General features: G+C 44.8%; 1 long non-coding RNA gene across 1 annotated transcript; it reads left to right on the forward strand.

The window, feature by feature from the left end:
• Positions 1-6,421: 6,421 nt before the first annotated feature.
• LOC125756314 (uncharacterized) lies at positions 6,422-10,662 on the forward strand. The gene is made up of 3 exons (XR_007414362.1): positions 6,422-6,753; positions 6,822-7,006; positions 10,229-10,662. It is a non-coding gene; the product is annotated as an uncharacterized LOC125756314 (long non-coding RNA).
• The last annotated feature ends 8,605 nt before the right edge of the window (positions 10,663-19,267 follow it).

Below are 19,267 nucleotides of genomic sequence, written 5' to 3' on the forward strand. Positions count from 1 at the left end.
CACAGCAGCGCAGTAACAGATCGCCACCGTCACAAATGAGGCTGATACAGCAGCAGAATAAACAAGTTCAGAGCAAGTTTCGGGCTCAAAAGACGCGAATAAATGGTCGCCAATAGTGATGTGCCATATAGAGACAAGAAAACTTTTTTCAAACATAACATTGAAGAAAGGAAGTATCATACAGAGACCCTTTATATGTTGGACCATATAGAGACCCTTTGCGAGCCTTTGGCCACCGCGCAGCCATCACATTGCGCCTATATGTCCAGACCATGCAGGGGCAAGGCACTGGCACGGCGGTTCACACGGCGAAGCTGTGTGTCTAGATCCTGCGAGGCAAGGAGGGCTTCCCTATGTGCTGATGGCTGGCTGCGCCTGCGGGGGAGGATCGGCAGGCCAAAGAGAATGTGGTCTAGGGTGGCGGGCTACTCTCCACAGAAAGTACACTCCGGAGAAATGGGGCGGAAATGGAATAGCACGTGAGGGGTGAGAAGAGTTCGGGTTTGGAGTCGCCTCCAGATGATTTGTTCCCTTTCTCGAGAGGCGGGCACACACGTTCTCTGATTGACCCAACAAGCACGCCATAAGCGGTCGCCTCTACCCTCCCCCAGCCCCCGCCTTTCCCACCCATAACATTGTAAACTCCATAGCACATTATTACCATTCTTAACTCATAATTTAAAGAGTACAAACACATCTTGCAAACAATTGAATATATAGGCGTCCCCATAAACTGTAAAAATTAGCAATTGGAGTGCCTAGTACATGCGGACTAAGAATACCTCACCTTGTGGAAAGGACTTCCATGTGTAGGCCATAGTGAGACCGCGTGTGGCTGCCACGAATTTTATCCGGCCGTCGAAAGCAGGAACATAGCTTCTAGCATGCTATGTTGCACTGCATTTTCATCGGCCATACCACGCTGAATGCGCAGGTTTTCGTCCGATAAGGATGCCACCTGTCAAAACAAGAAGTGCAATGCACAAAATTATGCTTTGAAAACATCCACAGATATTTGCCAAACTTAAACTGCTGTCCTTTTTCATAAAACTTCTTTTCCTCTGGTCGAAATCATTGCGGTAGACCCAGCACTGCAGAGGACCCTAACGTGATGTATTAAACTAAGAATGTGAGAAGTAAACAACAAGACAGCCACGGTAAAACACGACAGGAAGGGCTGTGATGTCACTTATCGCGTTTTCTTCAGGCATAACTCGAAGGCAAGCCTGGCCACATTCCGTTCCTTTAATAAATAGATCATTTGTACGTACATGTTACATATCACTGTCCACCATAAAATTCCTGCTGCTCTGAGCTCAGCCACTGCGAGAGCAGCATTCCCCACCACTGCAGAGTGTCATCTGGCTTTCCTAAAAATCATTGTTCTCGCTCACTAGAGAAATGGCCAATAACATAAAAGTATATAGCAGAGCATTGGTTGGAGAGGGTGCAGTCGTAAAGTGATGTGCTGAAATGAGAGCACAAAAAAAAATAATGACATTATTGAGGAAGTAATAATAAATACAGCTATATTAGAGGCCTAGAAGCGTTGTGTAAATGAGTGGCATACAATCAGAGTTACATGCAGTATACTGCTTGTTTTTGCCTTCTTTAGGACACGCCGCTTGACGCAGATTTGATCTCCCCGTCTTCATTTCCCCAGCGCCGTCAGGGAGGAAATTTGAAGCAGGTACGAAAACAAACTACCATAAGTTAAAGTGCAGAGCAACATTTCCCTGAAATTCTGCTAACGAGCACAAGCAATACTAATGCACACAACTCGAATGGCACAAAAACGTGAATTCACCTTGAAACGCTTCGCTCAAACCAAACGAATATGCGGCGCAGGCTGCTACGCGCTGGCTGCTTCGCGTGACATTCACTTCCACAGTGCGTGGTAATTGCCGGAACTTTTAATTATTTGGAGAACGCAATGTTTCGTGCTGCCAGGCTCGCTTGTTTCATTATGTTCATGTGACCGGGCTTCACGTACAAGAACTGTTACGCGTGTTACTACCGCGCCCTCGAAAGCGGACTTTCGCAATTGTTTAGAAGCTACGAAGCTGTGAATTCTGTAGGTGGTTGGCAAGGTGAAGAATGCGCCAGCCTGACTGGCGAAGAGTAAGCTCTTGAGTGGGTGAAATTATGCTCAGAAAATCAATTCACACTCACTTTAGAAAGGAGTGTTACACTAAGAACACGACGATAGCGGCGAGCACGGTCGCTGATAAGCTGATCGTCAATGAAACACTTCGGTCATTCATACGTGACTGACCGAACATATCAGCGTTATCACTGGTGTTTACGTTGGTTCCAGAATATGCTCAACTGATCGTGCCGTCCTCACAACCTCATCAGAACTCTAAAGCCTTCTCGCAGGTGCCCACGCTTACTGGTGTGGCCTTTGCAGAGCAGTAGCACGTGTAGAAGTTTTTTTTTTTTTTTTTGGGGGGGGGGGAGTGCAGCTTGGCCACATGGAAATAATGAAACAAGCGCGCGTCGCAATATGCAGCGACATAATAAGCAGAACTACAGCGGCCTACGGGCTTGACCATTATTATTAACGTCTTGCAAGAGCAGCCATACGAAATAGGTCTGCCATAGCCTCCTTGGGCTTGGAGGGCACAGCCGACAGACAACAGACACATGAATTGTAGATAACACCACAAAAAATTCCAGTAATTTTTTTTGTTAGCAGGAACATGTGGTACCGCAGTGCAAGAATAAACAAGTGGAAACTAACCTAAATGACGTCACCCAGCTTTAAATTAATTTTTCGATCATACATGCAACAGCTAGCAAAGCCTGAAGAAAAGGGCGAACACATGATAAATGCATTTAACATCAATCTAACGTGTAGCAAAAAGAAATATTGTTTTTTGTTTTTGTATAGCGGATGCCTGTGCCTAGCTTGAAATTACATGTTTACACTGAGGTTCTAATACCGCAAGGGTATTTATTGCATGAAAAGAACCGATATCAGGAAAGAGTTCAAGATTAATGCGACCAAGAATTTTCTTCATTTTATAATTCGTTTTTGCACGAAAGGCACTCGCGGGTAGTTTATTAAGACATGTTGCTATTAAATAACTACAAGTACGCTGGCCGTAACTGGCGAATCAACTGGAAACGGTTTTTAGGTCTGAGGCAGCGCGCAGGAAGGTAAGTAACGTTATACTTGTTAAAACAAAAATGCTTCAGGACAGCCGTTTCCGTCAAAAGGGCATCGAAGTTTGGGCATTGTTATGATTAAAGAAAATGTGTGTCTGAGGGTAGTCTTAAAAGGCCCCTGACACCAAAATCGAAACCTCGAGATGTTTGTGTTGTTTCGTTGTGCTGCATAGACCTTTGCATCGGGCTAGGAGAACCGGACTGACAACCAGCGCTTTCCTCCTTTCTGGCTCGTGCGCGACGGCGCGGAGTGTGCGGGCTGGTGCTGGGACGAGTGGCGTTGGCGAACGATTTTTGCGTGTTTTAGATCGACCTGCGAATTTTATTCTCTTTTACTGCGATGTCAGCCAACGACAGGTCAACGGGAAACCACTGTGTTGTTTTTGGTTGTTATAACAACTACAGCAAAATGGAGACTGCTGTGTGAATAAGCATGCGACGTGCATCAGCAAGCGCGGAGTGTTCAAGGTTGCGGACTCTTCAAGGTCGTTTGTGCCACGTTACAGGTTCTAAATCGGCAGGTGCCGCAATATACCCTATATTTCTAGTGTCCCGCACAGTCAAAAGACAATCGGATAAGGCCAGATAGGCGAACAAACATAAGCGGTCAAGTACGGCCCTGTCCGGTTAAGCGCGAAACATCTAAGCACCACTCGAGTAGCCACCTGGGTTGCTTTCGCTTGCTTTTATTATCATATTTTAAGATGATACGTTTGGTAAAAAAAAAAAAAAGCCTCGTGGCTCGGCTCAACACGGTGATCGCTGCAGTTGATGTAGCTGTATTAGCATCGACGAAAAAGCCCTCCCTTCACAGCGGGGTAACCGGCATAGTACATTTAATTTGTGCTCCGCACCGCTCTTACAAAACCCGAACATTCACTGGGCACTACATGAAAAGGGCGTGGCGGGATCCTTGCGGTGAGGTCAAATTCCATAAGACAGCGGGATATACCGCGTACGATGTGCGATATGAAGGCTGACTAGAGAAAAAAAGAAAGTTCTGTCGCTTCGTGGGTAGAACTACCTCGGGAAGACAACTTTTTACGTGGTCATGAACCGTGTCCGACAAGACGCCCGATGATATACAACATTGTTCATTCTCTTATAAGCGCAAAACAAAAACGACGTTGTTCGCTTGTCTAGCGTTTCTATAACTGCCAATTTTGCTGCTCAGCTTTGCGAACGAAAGCAAGAATTTCGCAATAACAGTGCATCTGCTAGACGAAGTTATTAAAAAAAAATAAACACGAATCACCTCCTACGCTGATAACAGGCTCGAAACCGAGCGCGCTTCGCGCGTCACCGGCATAAGAAACTTTCTAACCATCTTCACTTTATCGTCGCCGAAATGCAATCAAATGTCACGACTCTCAAAAGAAAAAATGAAAAACAAGCGCGCTGGCATGTCAACATCAGGATCGTTTTTATGTACCAGCACCTCCCTGAAATAATTTTAATTCGTCCACACCGGTGGGCAATAAAGAAGCCAGTACAATAAAAAGCGAGGTCAAGAAACAGGATAACAGTTTCTGAGGAACAAGCAGATGCCGTTCTCGCTACGAAATCGAGACTACGCTCTCACGCACGACCGCATGTACGAGCGGTAGTCGGTACGACAGCATAAACAAACCGTGAATGAAAAAGCAAACTTAAAGATTACAGTCCCAGAAAAAAATTCATTGAATTCACAAAGGGTGCCAGCATTTGCTTGCCCTTCTAGAAGGAGTCGAAATATTTGGGCGCTTTTGGAACGGAAACATAGTTTTCACGTGACGTCATATCCGGCGTGCGGGACTTTTGTTGGGCAGTCGCCGCCGAGCACACGCCGTAGCCGCAAAACCAGCGTGCAGTTGCGTCAGCGCACGTTCCGGCGGCATTTTCGCAGGCGAGATTTGTGCACTAAATGGAACTTTGTCCCGGTTACTTTGACGAGCTCGTAGGACCTAGCAGAGTGCGTTATGAAGCGAAAATTGCCATGTGCAGCGGTATAAGCTGCGCATAGACGCGACCACGGATGCCGAGGTACTGCCACCAACGACGCACGTGGATATTATAAACTACCTGGTACTGTCAACCAGCTACATTTCCTTGCAGCGAATGAAGACTTACAAGTCCTTAGATGGGGGCGCACAATTATTTTACGAGTGGGATCGTGAAGAACATTGCAGCGAAGAAGTTGTCGTCACAATGTGTCGTCGTGTTGGCCGAGGTGAGCGTGTAAACAGCTGCCCAGGCCGCTTCTTGCGAGTTTGTGTGCGCTTCAGGCCCATAGCCAGGGCACAGGGACTCCCCCCTCCCCCCGAAATTTGGATGGTTCTAAGTATTTTACCGAAAAAAAAAATAAAAATGGGTGTTTTTCAAGGCCTTCAGCAAGTGCCCCCCCTCCCGCCGGAAAAACGTTTCTGGCGACGGGCCTGATATGCTCACGCACGAAAAACATAAAAAAGCAGACTTCTTTTTCTTTTTATCTTCGTAAAAGTATGTCGTACTCACTGCTCACGCCAGTTTTACCGTAAACTCGCAAGGCATGCACGAAAGTGTCTTTCTTCTTACCCCTAGAGAGCGAGAGCGTCAAAAAAAAAAAAAAAAGGCGAGCATCTAACAATGTGCAAGTGTAAACATCTGAAACAAGCTTAAATTCTTAAATTGGTTGCTTTAGCAGAAATGCCAGCGAAGACATCCTAAACACGTGTTTTCTTTTTTTGTTCATGAAAAAGAAAAGCTCGTCGAGAGTTCAACTACCAAACTACTACCTTCTGGTGCCACATTTGTACTAGCGCACATCTGCTACTCGCGGCCTACTGCCATTCTGTAATAAAATGGCCACCACAGATACGAATGTTGTCCAAGTTGTTCAAGTCTTTCCGATTTATGCGGGCCAGCCAAACGCTCCGGCACCTTTCCGAGAGAGCCCGCCTTCTTTCGCAGTGCTTGGTGACATGCCGGTGCCTGACTCTCTGTGGGTCGGTTTCGCAGAAGTCTTGCTTCTGCTACGGCAGCCGAACATCGCACAAATCATCATGGCTGTGGCGCTAAGTATAAGACTGGAAAATGCACGCGCCAGCTGCCGCAACACGGTAGCCGGGTTAGCCGCCTCTCGAAAGGTTCCCGAACATGGCGGCTGAGCAAAGCGAAAGAAAGCGTATCCCCGGAGTCGGGGCTCTCCCGGTTTGGCGCGAAACCGGATCTGACGTTATCATAGGGAGGTACTCCCTGCCCCTAGACAGGTACTGTTGTAGCTAGGGAAAGATCCGACGATTCCTCGGCCTTGTACCCAGCCCTTACTTGCCTATGTTCTACTCGGTACCCTCACCGCAGTCGCCGGCCTTGTTTGAGTTATGCCTTCTTTGCGCGGTGTGGTGATAGGCGACAGCCTGTTTAAATTCATGTGCAGGAGTCGCCTTCACTTGAAAACATCCGTCGAGACCTGCACATTTAGTTTTGGTAGTTTTGACGCTGTGCGAATGGCTGAGGCCGTCTCTGCGATGCACTTTCAGCGCGTAGACTGTCGTTTTGTACGTTGGTGGTAACGACGTTTGCAGTGCCAACGCGGACCCTCAAGATATATGCGACAATATAGGGGTACGTATTCTGAAATTGTGAGATGCTTGGCATCAGTCACTGAAGGTTGTATTTTCTTTAAGTTTTAGAAATTAGTTCTGCAACTGCAGCACGATGTGGCCCCCGTGGTGTATACGTCTTCAAAGTGCTGCCACGTTGCTCCAGCTCTGAAGACGCCGATGCGGAGCGCCAGATCAAGAAAACGCGCTTGCTGAACCGCAAGCTGACGGCTACGCTGAAACGCCTGCCGTGTGTTCGAATCTTGAACGCCGAGGTAAGTTTACGCTGACATACTGGTGCGCGCCGCTGAGGGAAATGGCGTACCGTCGCGGTCGGCACGCAGCTTTTTTTTAAGAACTTTTTAGCCGCGCTAGTTGCTCATTGCTTGCGGTAAAGTGATGCGGTAGAGGTCTTGCGGGTTAAAATACTGACATGCCGACCACGACGATATGGCATATCCGTATTGCTGCACGGTAAACCTGCACTGCCAACAGACCCGATTAAAGCGGTATGTAGATGCGTACCGTCCACACCGCATTCTAACGAATTTTAAAACTTAGTTGTAAGTAGTTGTAAGTGCTCCTAGCAATTTTCTCCCGTGTATATGCGTTCATCTGAAATACCTGACTGTTGTTATTGACAAGGCGTTCACACGATGTTGAGATACAGGGAAAATACCGAAATGAAGGTGGCAATGCACGTTAAGCACGTGCACACCTTTTAGTGATCTTGCATGTGGCCATTATACACAGTGGAAAACAAGGCCTTGAAATTTAATGTCCTTTCATTAAGACTGTGACATACATGGACAGTGAGGATGCTTTTCAGTATTTAGATTTAGCGGAGTGAGGCAACGTGGTGCCATTTTTAGTAGAGGCATTTGAGAATACATGGCTTGCATGTGCCGTCACATGAGCTGGCTCGTATGTTAGAGACAATTTTGATAAACCATTCCAATGTCCGTGGAATGGTTCATCAACAATGGCAGTGGTGGCGACACAAGCATCCTAGCCTTTCTCACCGAAGGCCACTAATAGAGTAAGACAGTGTTTTCAAGGCATGGGAAAAGAAATGTTTGACTGAAACATCAGTATGTGGTGATACCAAATTCAGAAAGCCGCCAGTGTCCGCATCTTCTCAGTGACAACCAACTCACTATGACGTTGTTAGGTAACTTTTGTTACCCTTGAATAAATGAAAGCCCACAAGTCACTGCTATCTCGATCTGTTTCAGTGGACGAATGAAAACCTGTCGACGAAATGGGTTCATGTATGTGAGGTACCTTTTGAAAAGGCAACAATTAAATTAACGTTTCAGAACCACTATGGGCCCCTTGTTCACAATAAAGAATGCGAAGAGGGTGATTATTATGGCCTTAGGTGCCAGTGGGTGCTGGTGTATATCCTGGGTAGGTCAACACATGTACAGCTAAAGTAAGTTGCACACATACCACATTTGAGATCAGATGTATAAAGATTTTCTTCATTGCGATTAGAGCAGTGGTGTCCAAATTAATTGCTTGGTTAGTAATGAATAATTATCCACCAGTGTTCGAGCACTGTCTTGCCTTTCTCAAGGCACTTTTTATGGTGTTTTGTTGTTTGTTTGAACTTTTCGTTCCACTAATGTAGGATGTGTCACAGTTCACGCATTTTGTGGGCAACCTCCTGGAAACTATTTGTCTAAGGAGCACTTTGATTCTTTGGGAGGACAAACGGGAACAGCAAAAGTATGTGGGCATCCCATGGTGCAGGGAATAAGCGAGTCACTTGCAAGATTTTTTTACACTAATTGTGTGAGAATTTCCCAGATGCCAAAAAACTAGGTAACATGACAGCTCACACATGTTAAAGACCTCTTGGAGCAATAAAAGTTACCAGGGGTAATCTACAAAATTCCACGCATGAACTTTGATACGACTTATATCAGTAAGACTAGAAACCTCAAACGAAGTTCATCGTCAACAAACAGTGCAGCAGTGTACAATAGACAAAGAAGGGAACGGTTGTCTTTGTTCCCTTCTTTGTCTGTTGTCCACTCCTACCCTTTTTGTTGAAGATGGATTAGCAACTAGCCCAATCTCAAAGCTTGCCTCAGACGAAGGATTCAACACCAATAGTCACACTCGTTCGGAGCTTTGGCAATTTTAGAGCCCTGTAAAAGCCTTTTATTCATCAATAGAGAGCCATTGGGTGTTTCCCAATATGCCTTACAAGTTTGCCATTGAAAGTTCTGTCTACGTTAATGCAACAGCTTAAACATAATAATTCTAAGTTAGAAACACAGACAACTAACTGGCTAGAATGTGCTATCATATCCTAGTGGAAATGGAAGGACCGTAAATTATAGTGATAGAATCTAGCGCACTTTTTGCAGTTTCAACAGGATTTGCATTTTTAAAATGTGTTTCAATGTTGCAAAAACCGGTTTGTTGTGCAGCCTGGTGGACAGGCCTTCATACTGTGCAAAGGAGCCATTCGGATTGCTATACAGTCTTCTGTTCTTTACATGCACCATAATTCGTGCTTGATATTACAGTCTATATTATTAGGCATCCCCACTTTATTCTATGCTTTTTATAAGGCAAAAGGAGTGATTGCTGAGAGGCGGCTTTGCCATCACTGTGACTAAGGGAACTGGCAACCTGTGTCAAGCCGTGGTGCTTATGCGCAGTGCGTATACATGCTGAGTGCACAAACACGAACCACAGCAACAGGGGCTTTATAAGCACAATGTTGCTTTCTTATAGATAAGGCCTTGCTCGTTTGCTGGCGTATTATTGCTATTGTGCTAAACTACCACTGTTTACAATGTCTTGTGTGTATGACTGAATTGGTGCGTAAAATTGTGATAAAAATTTTGAGCCATTCCATTTTGTGAAAGCAGGTTACCAGTGAAGCTGTCTAGCACATAACACAAATATGAACAAATGTATGAACTCGTTTCTTGTCATGATTGGTGGTAAATGTGATGAAAGGTACACACACACACATTTGTTGTCTTGATCGGTGGCTCATTATTTTTTGGTCATGGTGATGACGACGGCCTTATTGTTGCTATGATGCGCAATGATCAGCTTGGTTACAACCTTGCACATGTTCTTAGCCAGAGTCTCATCTATGCCTGTCTGGTGGTGAGGTTTGTACAAATTGTGTCGCACAGGAAGCCAAAGCATTCAACACAAATTGCATAACCACGGTGGTTTGTTTTTGTGTTTTATATTTTTTCAAATTAGAGGGTAAAAATTGGGTGCTATTTTTCAAGCTGGTAATTTGAGAGAAATCACATTTTTCGTGGAACCATCATTGAACTGCATGTTTTTGGGGGGGTTTAGTTTAGAAATTCTACATGAAATACATTTACACAAATTGATAAGTCAAAAGGACAGTAAAGAGCCTTGATAACATCTAGGAAAAGACACATTTAATTCACAAAAAGCTGATCACCGATTTTTTACGCGTCCTTGTTAACGTACATTGCCATTTGCATGTGCAGCATGTTGGTCTTCATTCGACAGCTGTCTCACCTTTGGATGTACAGAGGCATCCACTTCCACCTTGAGCACCGCACCGTGCAGCCAACGCTCCGCGGAGCATCTCTCGCGGGCGGCTGGGGCACGCAAGCGCAGTGACAACTGTAGGTGGTGCCTTCGCCGCGTCGTCTGCTAAAGCGCAGCGGCTCCGCCCAATCGCGCTTGCTCTTCGATGAAGGTAACTTAATCTCATGGAAATCAAGAAGCGCAGCGACTGCGCCTCGTTCCGCACTGCTTTTTTACCTACTGTTTTCTTTTTCTGCATGCGATCTTAAAAGTAATAAACCTTGGCCCGTGCATGAGTAAGATCGCCAAGCCGGGCTGGCACTCCCGCAACTAAGCTACTCAGATGCTTTGTGCCGTACAGTTAGAATATTCCCGCTACTCACACGGTTGTTTTCATCAGCTGAAAGTTTGGCGACAGAAAGTCGACAATAAAAAAATATAAGTTTGCGCTGTGAATTGAAGGCTCACGGAAAACTTTCTGCTTCGTGCTAAAGTTTTGAGCCAAGAAATATATAAAGCGATACGCGGTGCTTTGGGTCACCTAGCGATAAAAAGGGAGTCAAGCTTTATTCAGCGCCTGCTTACAGAAGTAATCATTTGTCAGCGGCGCTTCTTTGGTGAACTCATTGCGTGATATGAGTTCAGCTGAAAACTCTATTAGAATGCTTCTTCATTTTTCTGCATGAATGGTACGAATAAGCATGGTTGCAAATGAGTAGCAAATTAGGGCGGCGTATTGGCGAGTTAAATTCGCTAGCGCATGAAGGCAGCAGTGCTGATAACACTTGAATGTAATGTAACTTCTCTGAAATTGGCAAATTGCTCACATCCTTTTGTTTTCAGGCGAGTAACAATCCAAACTTTCGCACATTTAAAGCTGTTATGTCAGACCTTACCATGCATTTATCGCCAATTTTGCGGCGCCTAGCTTTGAAGCTGATCAAAAACATTTGCGTGAGCAACGGGAACATTCTGGCTACTGGGCTCAAAGGAGCTGAGTTGCTTAGTTGTAGGAGTTCAAGCGCGGCTAACCAAGAGAGGCGCTCCGCGGAGTGCTGGCCGCACGGTGCGGTGTTTAAGGTGGAAGTGGACGACTCTGTACCTCAGCTGAAAGAACCCTCTCAACATCCCAGCTTTCATTAGCTATAGTCGGGTACAACTTTAGAAGGCAGCGGCATTTTCCCCTCAAAGGCGGATGCATACGAGCCTCCACCAATAGGCGCGCACTTCAGGTGACGTCATGAGCCGGACGGCCGGTGACCCCGCCGACGGAAAACATGCCTAACATGCCTAGCAGGACTATTTCTTTAGTCGCGGAGGCAATTGGCTGCTGTGCTTCGGTCATCTGGGCGGGGCCTCTCCTGTCTTCTAAAGTTGTACCCGACTATAGGCACAGCAATGTCATTGCAGCATTTGCTGGCCTCGGGTAGTGAGCAGCAGAGTCATGCCAATATTCAGTGAGTTCAGCAGCTGGTTAGTGTGGATTGCTTCCAGCAAGTACTGGTTGCACTTGTGAAGTGAATTCATGTTTTTAGTCTCTAAAATGAAGGTAGGTCAGTTGTTATGAAATGACTGTCTCAGCAGACAAGAGTCTCTTGCAATGGATTCAATACTGCTTGCAATTTCCATAACGTTAGGTGGTTTTCACCTTTGTTTGAGACGGTCCGTTTAACAGTGCAGTACCATTCTGTGGAGAGTTTTGTGCAAAACTCCACTCAACATCTTTTCACTAATGTGGTGCTGCTGTTGGGTTACGTAGACAAAACGGGTTTTACCAGTCATTCTTGAAAGCTCGCCGACCATCTGGGGATGATGGAGGATTTTAGCAAGTTTTGAAGGCGTACGGACGGTTGCTTGCATCTGTGTGCGAGAGCAGACAATGCAGCACTGCATGTGTCACAACTTTGTGGGTGCACTTGTTCTAGCTTCCTACACGGTGATGTCGGTGTCCAACTTGTCGCCCAGAAACCGAAACCGAAAGTCGTTCATACAAATAAGGCGATGTGAAATAGTTTCGAGAGAATACATGAATTTGGGAGTGTGTCTCATGCTTCCAAGATCAATAAGAAATGTTTGCAACAAAGAATGCACAAGCCACAAATTTGATGGCACCACCCCTTTAAGTGGTTGTGTGTGAACTTGACGTCAATTTGGACACTTTGGTGGCTTTGTAACTCCTATCTAACAAAAATAATGCAACATGTTTTTAGAGATTAAGTTAGAGCACGTGCTTGGCTTTAATTCTGGGGAGTTTAAAAAAAATTGAAGATGGCCTTTTTTTTAAACTGAATTTCGAAGTATTTTATTTTTAGAGACGTTTCTTACCATATGCATTTATGGTTTGCGTCTGACATCATCCTCGGCAATCATACTTAGCACAATGGTTAACCTAATGCGTGGCAAATCTCTGGAAAATTTGGGAAATTTCGAGTATTATAGACGTGGAGTGAAAAAATCTGAAATTAGAGCATTATTGAGCAATGGGTGCCGTATTTGCAACTTCTTTTGCATAAGTTATGGGCAACAGAACTGCAACATAACATTTTATAAATGCATGTTACTCACAGTAAGCCAAGAAAAATTGACTCGCAGCTGCAATAATTTCTTTGTAGGATCTCGTCAAAATCGTATTTTCGGGAAATTCGCGAAAAGCAGTTCTGCTGAGTGAAGACTTCCGTCCAAATTTTTTTGACTTAGGCAAATTTTTTTTTTCGCAAAACTAACATTGGTTTCGTGGCCCTAGGGACTCATACAGCAAAATATTTTTTTTTCAGCGAAATTAAAGGGGTCCACAGACATGCACCGATGTTATCTGAATACACTCTATCTGCTACAAAGTAGTAATCTTCATGTTTGCTCATGGAATCTTTATGAAATCGGAAAAATGTGGAACTAGCTGTACATTTGGTAATTTGCCCTACCTGCACGCTGTGGCACATAGGCTATACATAGGCGCCCCACTGATGCTTTTTTTAGTGTGAGCAATGGGGCCATAGTGGTCCCGAAGCATCAATTTTATGTACTTTTAAAAAATTTGAGGCGCGTTCTAACATGTTAATCTGGTACCTTCCCCATCTGACAAGTTTTTATCAGACTTTTGACTATGTAGTGAAGTGTACATCACAGGCTTGCTGTGTCAAAATTCTTCTATTATCCGCACCAGGCTCTCTCCTCTAACACTGTTGTCTTTCACATATGAACATTGGATGCTTGCACGTGTTCTCCATGTATGGCAGGCTGAAATATTCATATTTATTTTCGTTGGCTGCTGCTTCCTTGCGTTAAGTGTCAAAGCAGTTGGGGCATTATACAAATGTGCAGGCAACCATTAATTGAATCTGAAATGCATGTGCCGTATTTACTCGAACTAAGCTGATGTTTTTTTATAAAAAACAATGTGCGAAAGTGGGGGGTTGGCTTAGATTCGAGTACCATGATTAAGTTTTTTTTGTTTCTGGCCTTGCGAATTTCGAGTGTCGGCCTAGATTCGAGTAAGTACGGTACATATTCTAGTACTGTCACTATAGCTTCAGTGGTGGTTGGTGAGCTTTCAGTAGTGATTCATCGCAATGGTGGATGCAGGGTGTCGGAACGAAATGTTTTTCGTTTCGGTTTTAGTTTCGTTCCTCCGAAAAAAGTTCCGTTTCTGTTCCGGAACTAAAGAAAATAATGTTTTGTAACGGTTCTTATTTTTATGCGAAAATTTGAAGGTAAAGTAACGATAAAAACATAGGATTTGTGGTAAACTTGCGCTCCTCTTAAGAACGTGGGACGGGTAAAACACGTTCTTCCCGCATTCTTCAGAGGAGCGCAAGTAACTGTACGACGAATTGCTACAGACTAGCGCGAGCTATGTGGGGTGTCGTGGCTGTGGCTGGCCCAGAAACCTGTCAGGGAGGAGACCAAGACAAACCAGCAACCATCTTTACTCCGCCGAGTCTCGGCCACAACTGCGAGCTGCGAGCGTGCCATTGTTCGTTTTCTTCTTCTACGGACGACGCGCTTGCAGCCGCCGCTTTTATACTTGTCTATACGCTTCTATACACTTATAGGAAGGAAGAACCAGAGGTCAGCAACAGGAAAGAGCAGGCAACCACAAACGGTGGCAGCAAGGCGGCTGCCACGACGACTGCTAACCTGAAAATGGATGCGGAGCCCCCAGTTGCCACGGACAACACCGGGACCTTGGTTACGTGGTGGACGAACCGTGCCGACGTGTGGTCGTGCACGCCACGTGCTGTCCGCTGTGGCCAAGGATAGCGGCTACTGCGCCCTCCTCCCCAGTTTCACCGGAGGGGAGGGGGCAGTATAGAAGCGGTGGCTGCGAGCGTGCTGGCCGTAGAAGAAGAGAATGATGAGCGATGGTGCGCTCGCAGCTCGCACTCAGCAGCCACTGGCAGCGGGCAGTTGCGGCCGAGGCTCGGCAGAGTAAAGATGGTTGCTGGTCTGTCTTGGTCTCGTCCCTGAGGGGCTTCTGGGCCAGCCACACAAAACCCCAAAACTAGCACCCTTCCAAGTTACTGTATTTAAATTTCTCAAAAGTGAATTATGAATTTTCTGAGCAGGTCCTATGTTTTGTGTCAAGGGAGTGAGCATTTTCTCAGAAGCAGCCCGTCCTCGAGGGTGCAAGACCGCTGTTCTGATAAAACAAACTTCGGCACCGAGGATGCCCTGTCCACACTAGTGTGACTGGCACACGAAAGTCCACTTGCATTAATATAAACAGCTCTGGTTGCCACTCTTTTCATTTTTCATAAAATTTGAACATCTTTACTTTGGAATTCTTGCATGAGATAAGCGCTAACACTATACCCTGACATATGTATTATTGCTCACATTGCATGACCTCGGTTGTTCCAGGTCACCAAGTTTTCCCGGGAACTGAAAACTGATAAAAAATATTTCGGTTTCACTCTGGAACGAAATAATAGATAACGTTTGTTATTTTCGTTCCGGCCAAAAATATCTTTTTGTTTTTAGTTCCGTTCCGACACACGGGGTGAATGGCTGTGTAATTTCAAGCTGTGATATTGGTGCAAGCCACATATACAGGGGCAATGCAAACATTCAAAGGAGCGTGTATTGATTTCAAAAGTTCCGGCTGAGCCCCATCTAGCAGTGAAAAATTTTCACATTGCAGCATACTAGCAACACGTTATGTTGCCAAATTTTTCCATTATCTTATGAAACTGTAGGCTGTGGTCCCATGTTGTTCACTTCCCTATCTTTTTGTTTAGTGACTTCAGTTGATCTGCAAGTTCTTTCTTGTCTCAATGCATCACATTTTTCCTAATTGCACAAATTTTTTTTGTTCCTGCAGCATCGGTTTCCTCGAAAGAGCCACGACGTGCGCCCTTAGCAATTGATGGGTACCATGTGCACAGAGGCCAAGGGATCGATCAGCTGGCCAAAATCGTCAGTTCTCTTGCCCGTGACTTCGGACCTGGAGTGAAGTCACATGGACACAGCGAGCTGGGTATCTGCTACAGGCTGCTGAAGTGCAGCCACTGCAACACAAAAGGCCGCGAAGTCCTGCGAGTGCAAGATTGTGCCCCAGGGTCTTTCAATTGAAAGTAATACATATAGCATGACCTTGCATTAATTATCTTTCATAAATGCTAATCACTACTCGAACAAATCGAGAACGTTTCTGTATTGCAGCAAATAAATGTAGAAATTGCATATGTCATCACACCTTTATTGCCCAAAAAATTGCATTTATTGCACATTCATCAAGCAAGTGACCTATGCTGGACACTATCTCTGCAAGCTCAGATGTGCACGCGCAGGCCTTGCATTTATGGCTTTGCTATCTTGGCAGCCCTGTGTTCTATTGCTACCTGTGAATGTGCCAAGCAGATTGGTCTGAACGGCATCACAAGTAGCTAAACACATTTTAGAGCGCAATGAACTGGGCTAGTTGGTACTACTTCATTATGTCACAGTGCGAGGAAAGAAGCCAAGGCACACAGTGCTGTGTCCCAGCTTTTTCCTCGTTCTGGGAGCACTGGAACAATGAACATTTGAGAACATTCACTTGGAGCTCCTACCATCACATTTGGCTGCATGCTCCAAGCCCAGCTCGTCCAGACATGATTCAAGGCATCACAGTTGTGTTCGCATACATCATCTGTGTAGAGAACAAGTTATTTTGGATTGAAAAATGGCCATCCACCTGTTTTGTACAAGGCTACCAGGAAATCCATACTGATTTCTCAGAAAGGAAGACAAAAAATTCGTACTGTTCCTGGGCTCAAGCCTGGAACCAACACCTTTCCAGGGCTGTTTCTCTACAACTGAGATAGCCAGTAGGCTAGCAATGGGCAGTGTAAGGGCCAATTAGTTGAAAAGTCAAAGCACACAGAATGTGGCAAATGGGTCCTGTGGAAACGTGCAGCAGCTTTTAGCAGAAGATTCTGCGTTAATATCTATTTATGAAAATCAAACTTGAAAGAAAAAACATTACTTGCAGCTGGTTATAAGCTACTTATACCTACTGTGCTTTCCACAGAACTCATTTGTCATATTCAGTGTCCATGCGCTTCAAACTGAATTTGCCCTCGCACTTTGATTACTAGCATACTGGTTAGCTTAAATGGTAGAGCGACCACCCCGAAAAAAAGTCGTTCTCGAGTTCAAACTGTGGACCATGTCAAATTTTTCGCCAACTAAAATGCTGTTCTTTACGAGAAATCCATATGAATTTTATCGTAGCTTTGTGCAACAAATGGGAGTGGATGGCCATTTTTACATTCATAACCGTTTCTATGTTGTGCAGAACTCCGCTGTTATAAACGAGTCATTTTCTAGCAGCCAACAACACATCATAGTGTTTGTAGATCTGGAGTGCTTCCTAATACGGACCACTGAGAATGGCACAGTTGCATTGTGGGGCAAAAGTATATGGACAGTTTGTGCCACTGAACAAGCTTATGTTATGAGGCCCAGCAGCACATAGTGCTGGCATTGTTGACATAGTTCCTTGAAAGGCAGTGGGGGTTAACATAGGCTGAAGTTGAGGCATCTCCGTTGTAGTGCAGACAAAACGGGTGCGGATAGTTCGTTCATGCTAGTGAGAGAAAGTAACGGAAGACATGGCAGCAACACACAATGCCGTTTATGAGTTTGCAAGGCAGGCCAACTGCACCAAGGCGGATGAACTGCAAACAAGAGAGCCACATGGTGTTTCTAAGTGTCAGGCTGTACGTCACGAAAATTTAGCTCAAGAAAGTGAGCCCATAGTGTGCACTATAGGTGAGACCGCATCTGTTTGTATATAACATGGCAAATAAGCTGATTGGTACAAACTGAGTGAGAAGAGTTTAGCAAGAGTTTCATGCCACATCTTGAATGTGCTTGAAAAAGTGCGTGAGCCAACATGTTAATAGGCTGCTATCGAACAATGTATCTAGTTTTTCTTTTCGAGTAAGACCTGTATATCCAAAAGTTGGCCTCCCAGACAAATATGTATTATGGGTGTCATACTGTCAATTTTGATCACGATGGGACCTGACTGGGTAGAATTTCTCTACTGTGATTATTTACTGTATGCAAGTTGCAGAAACGAGTCAATCACTGTTGAGAAATTTGACCCTGATTGGGCTTAATTGCGATCAGCAGTGCACCATGTGACAACGGTATCATCCGAGTTAGTTTCTAAGTATGGTCTACATCCAAGCCGTGGATGGATCAACCTGTAAACCTAAAGCGGCGGCACTTACAACTGCAGTTTCGCAAAGTCGTACTCTGTCTTGCTGCAGCTTTTAGCACACCATTCTTTCTATAACTGTTTGAGACGCTTTGTATACAACTGTCTACATCACATGTTTTTGCTAGTCGTGTTGACTAGTGGCTAAGAAAGAACAAGATACATTTAAGAGTGGATAAATTGAACCTCCTGTGTAATAGATCTGTTTTCAACTTCATTTTGCAGTGTACCGTTAAATATAGTCAATTAGCAGAAGGCACTACCATGTTTCATGTTCCGCTTTTTCCAAGTCACCTAAAAAGTATAATTTATCTTGCTCGAAATGATCATAACCAAAAAAAGAAAAATTAGTACTATATTTCTAGCCTGAGATTTCATTCTATTTTTGCAAAAAGCAGAACATGAATGACTTCAGGTTCAATGCAATTGCAGTTTAATCAAGATTAGTTACTATAAAGCACATACATGACAATATTTTTGTTGCAACGTCGAGTCCCTTGAGATAATGTGCAACTCTGACGAATTACAGGCAGTTCTTCATAGATCGCGTCTGAAAGGGTTTAATGTAGTCGAATGAAAGCTCGCACTTGAATCGAAAGTTCAACCCGACTTGCAGCTCAGTTGTAGCAAGTTCTACTGTGCGTTTAGTTCTGATTTTTTTCTTGCACGAATTTATACAGAACACACCCTCAATTGGTGCGCTGCTGGCAGGCACTGATTAGTTACTGCATATGCTACCTTTAGGTAGCGTAGTCAGTAACTCTAGCACTGATAAGAAGAAATCAGCGTCTTTAGGTCAAGGGTGCTTGAAATCTTCCAAAAACACCCCCTTTCGTGAAAATGAGCAAGTGTAGCGCAAGAATCTTCAAAAGCTTTACGTTGCGAGGGGTGCTGGACGTGAACAATTCTGTCTTATCAATAATGCAATGTCCTGATGCACTGACAGCGCAGAGGTCATCAAAAGCAAGCTATCGCTTCCATTATAGCACTAAAAGCGCCTTCAAAGCAAAGCTGTCAAACTGAAATCACGGTTTACATGTATGTACAAAAAAAAAGAGGGGGTGGGGGGCTGGGCAGTCATCGACGCCCATTAGCAAAGCAATATTTGTTCGCGGCAATACCTAGTACATCTGAATTTGCTGCACAGCTTTAGCTTATATTTTGTGTGGTACCCGCGCGTTCATGCACGTTCACGATCGTGTCCAGATCATCGGAAATGAATTTTCAGAGCTCGACTGGCTCGATACCACATCTAGCGCAAGTTAGCGATCAAAGAGCTCGATACCTA

This window comes from Rhipicephalus sanguineus, chromosome 11 (genome assembly GCF_013339695.2).
Source record: "Rhipicephalus sanguineus isolate Rsan-2018 chromosome 11, BIME_Rsan_1.4, whole genome shotgun sequence".
Lineage (NCBI taxonomy): Eukaryota > Metazoa > Arthropoda > Arachnida > Ixodida > Ixodidae > Rhipicephalus > Rhipicephalus sanguineus.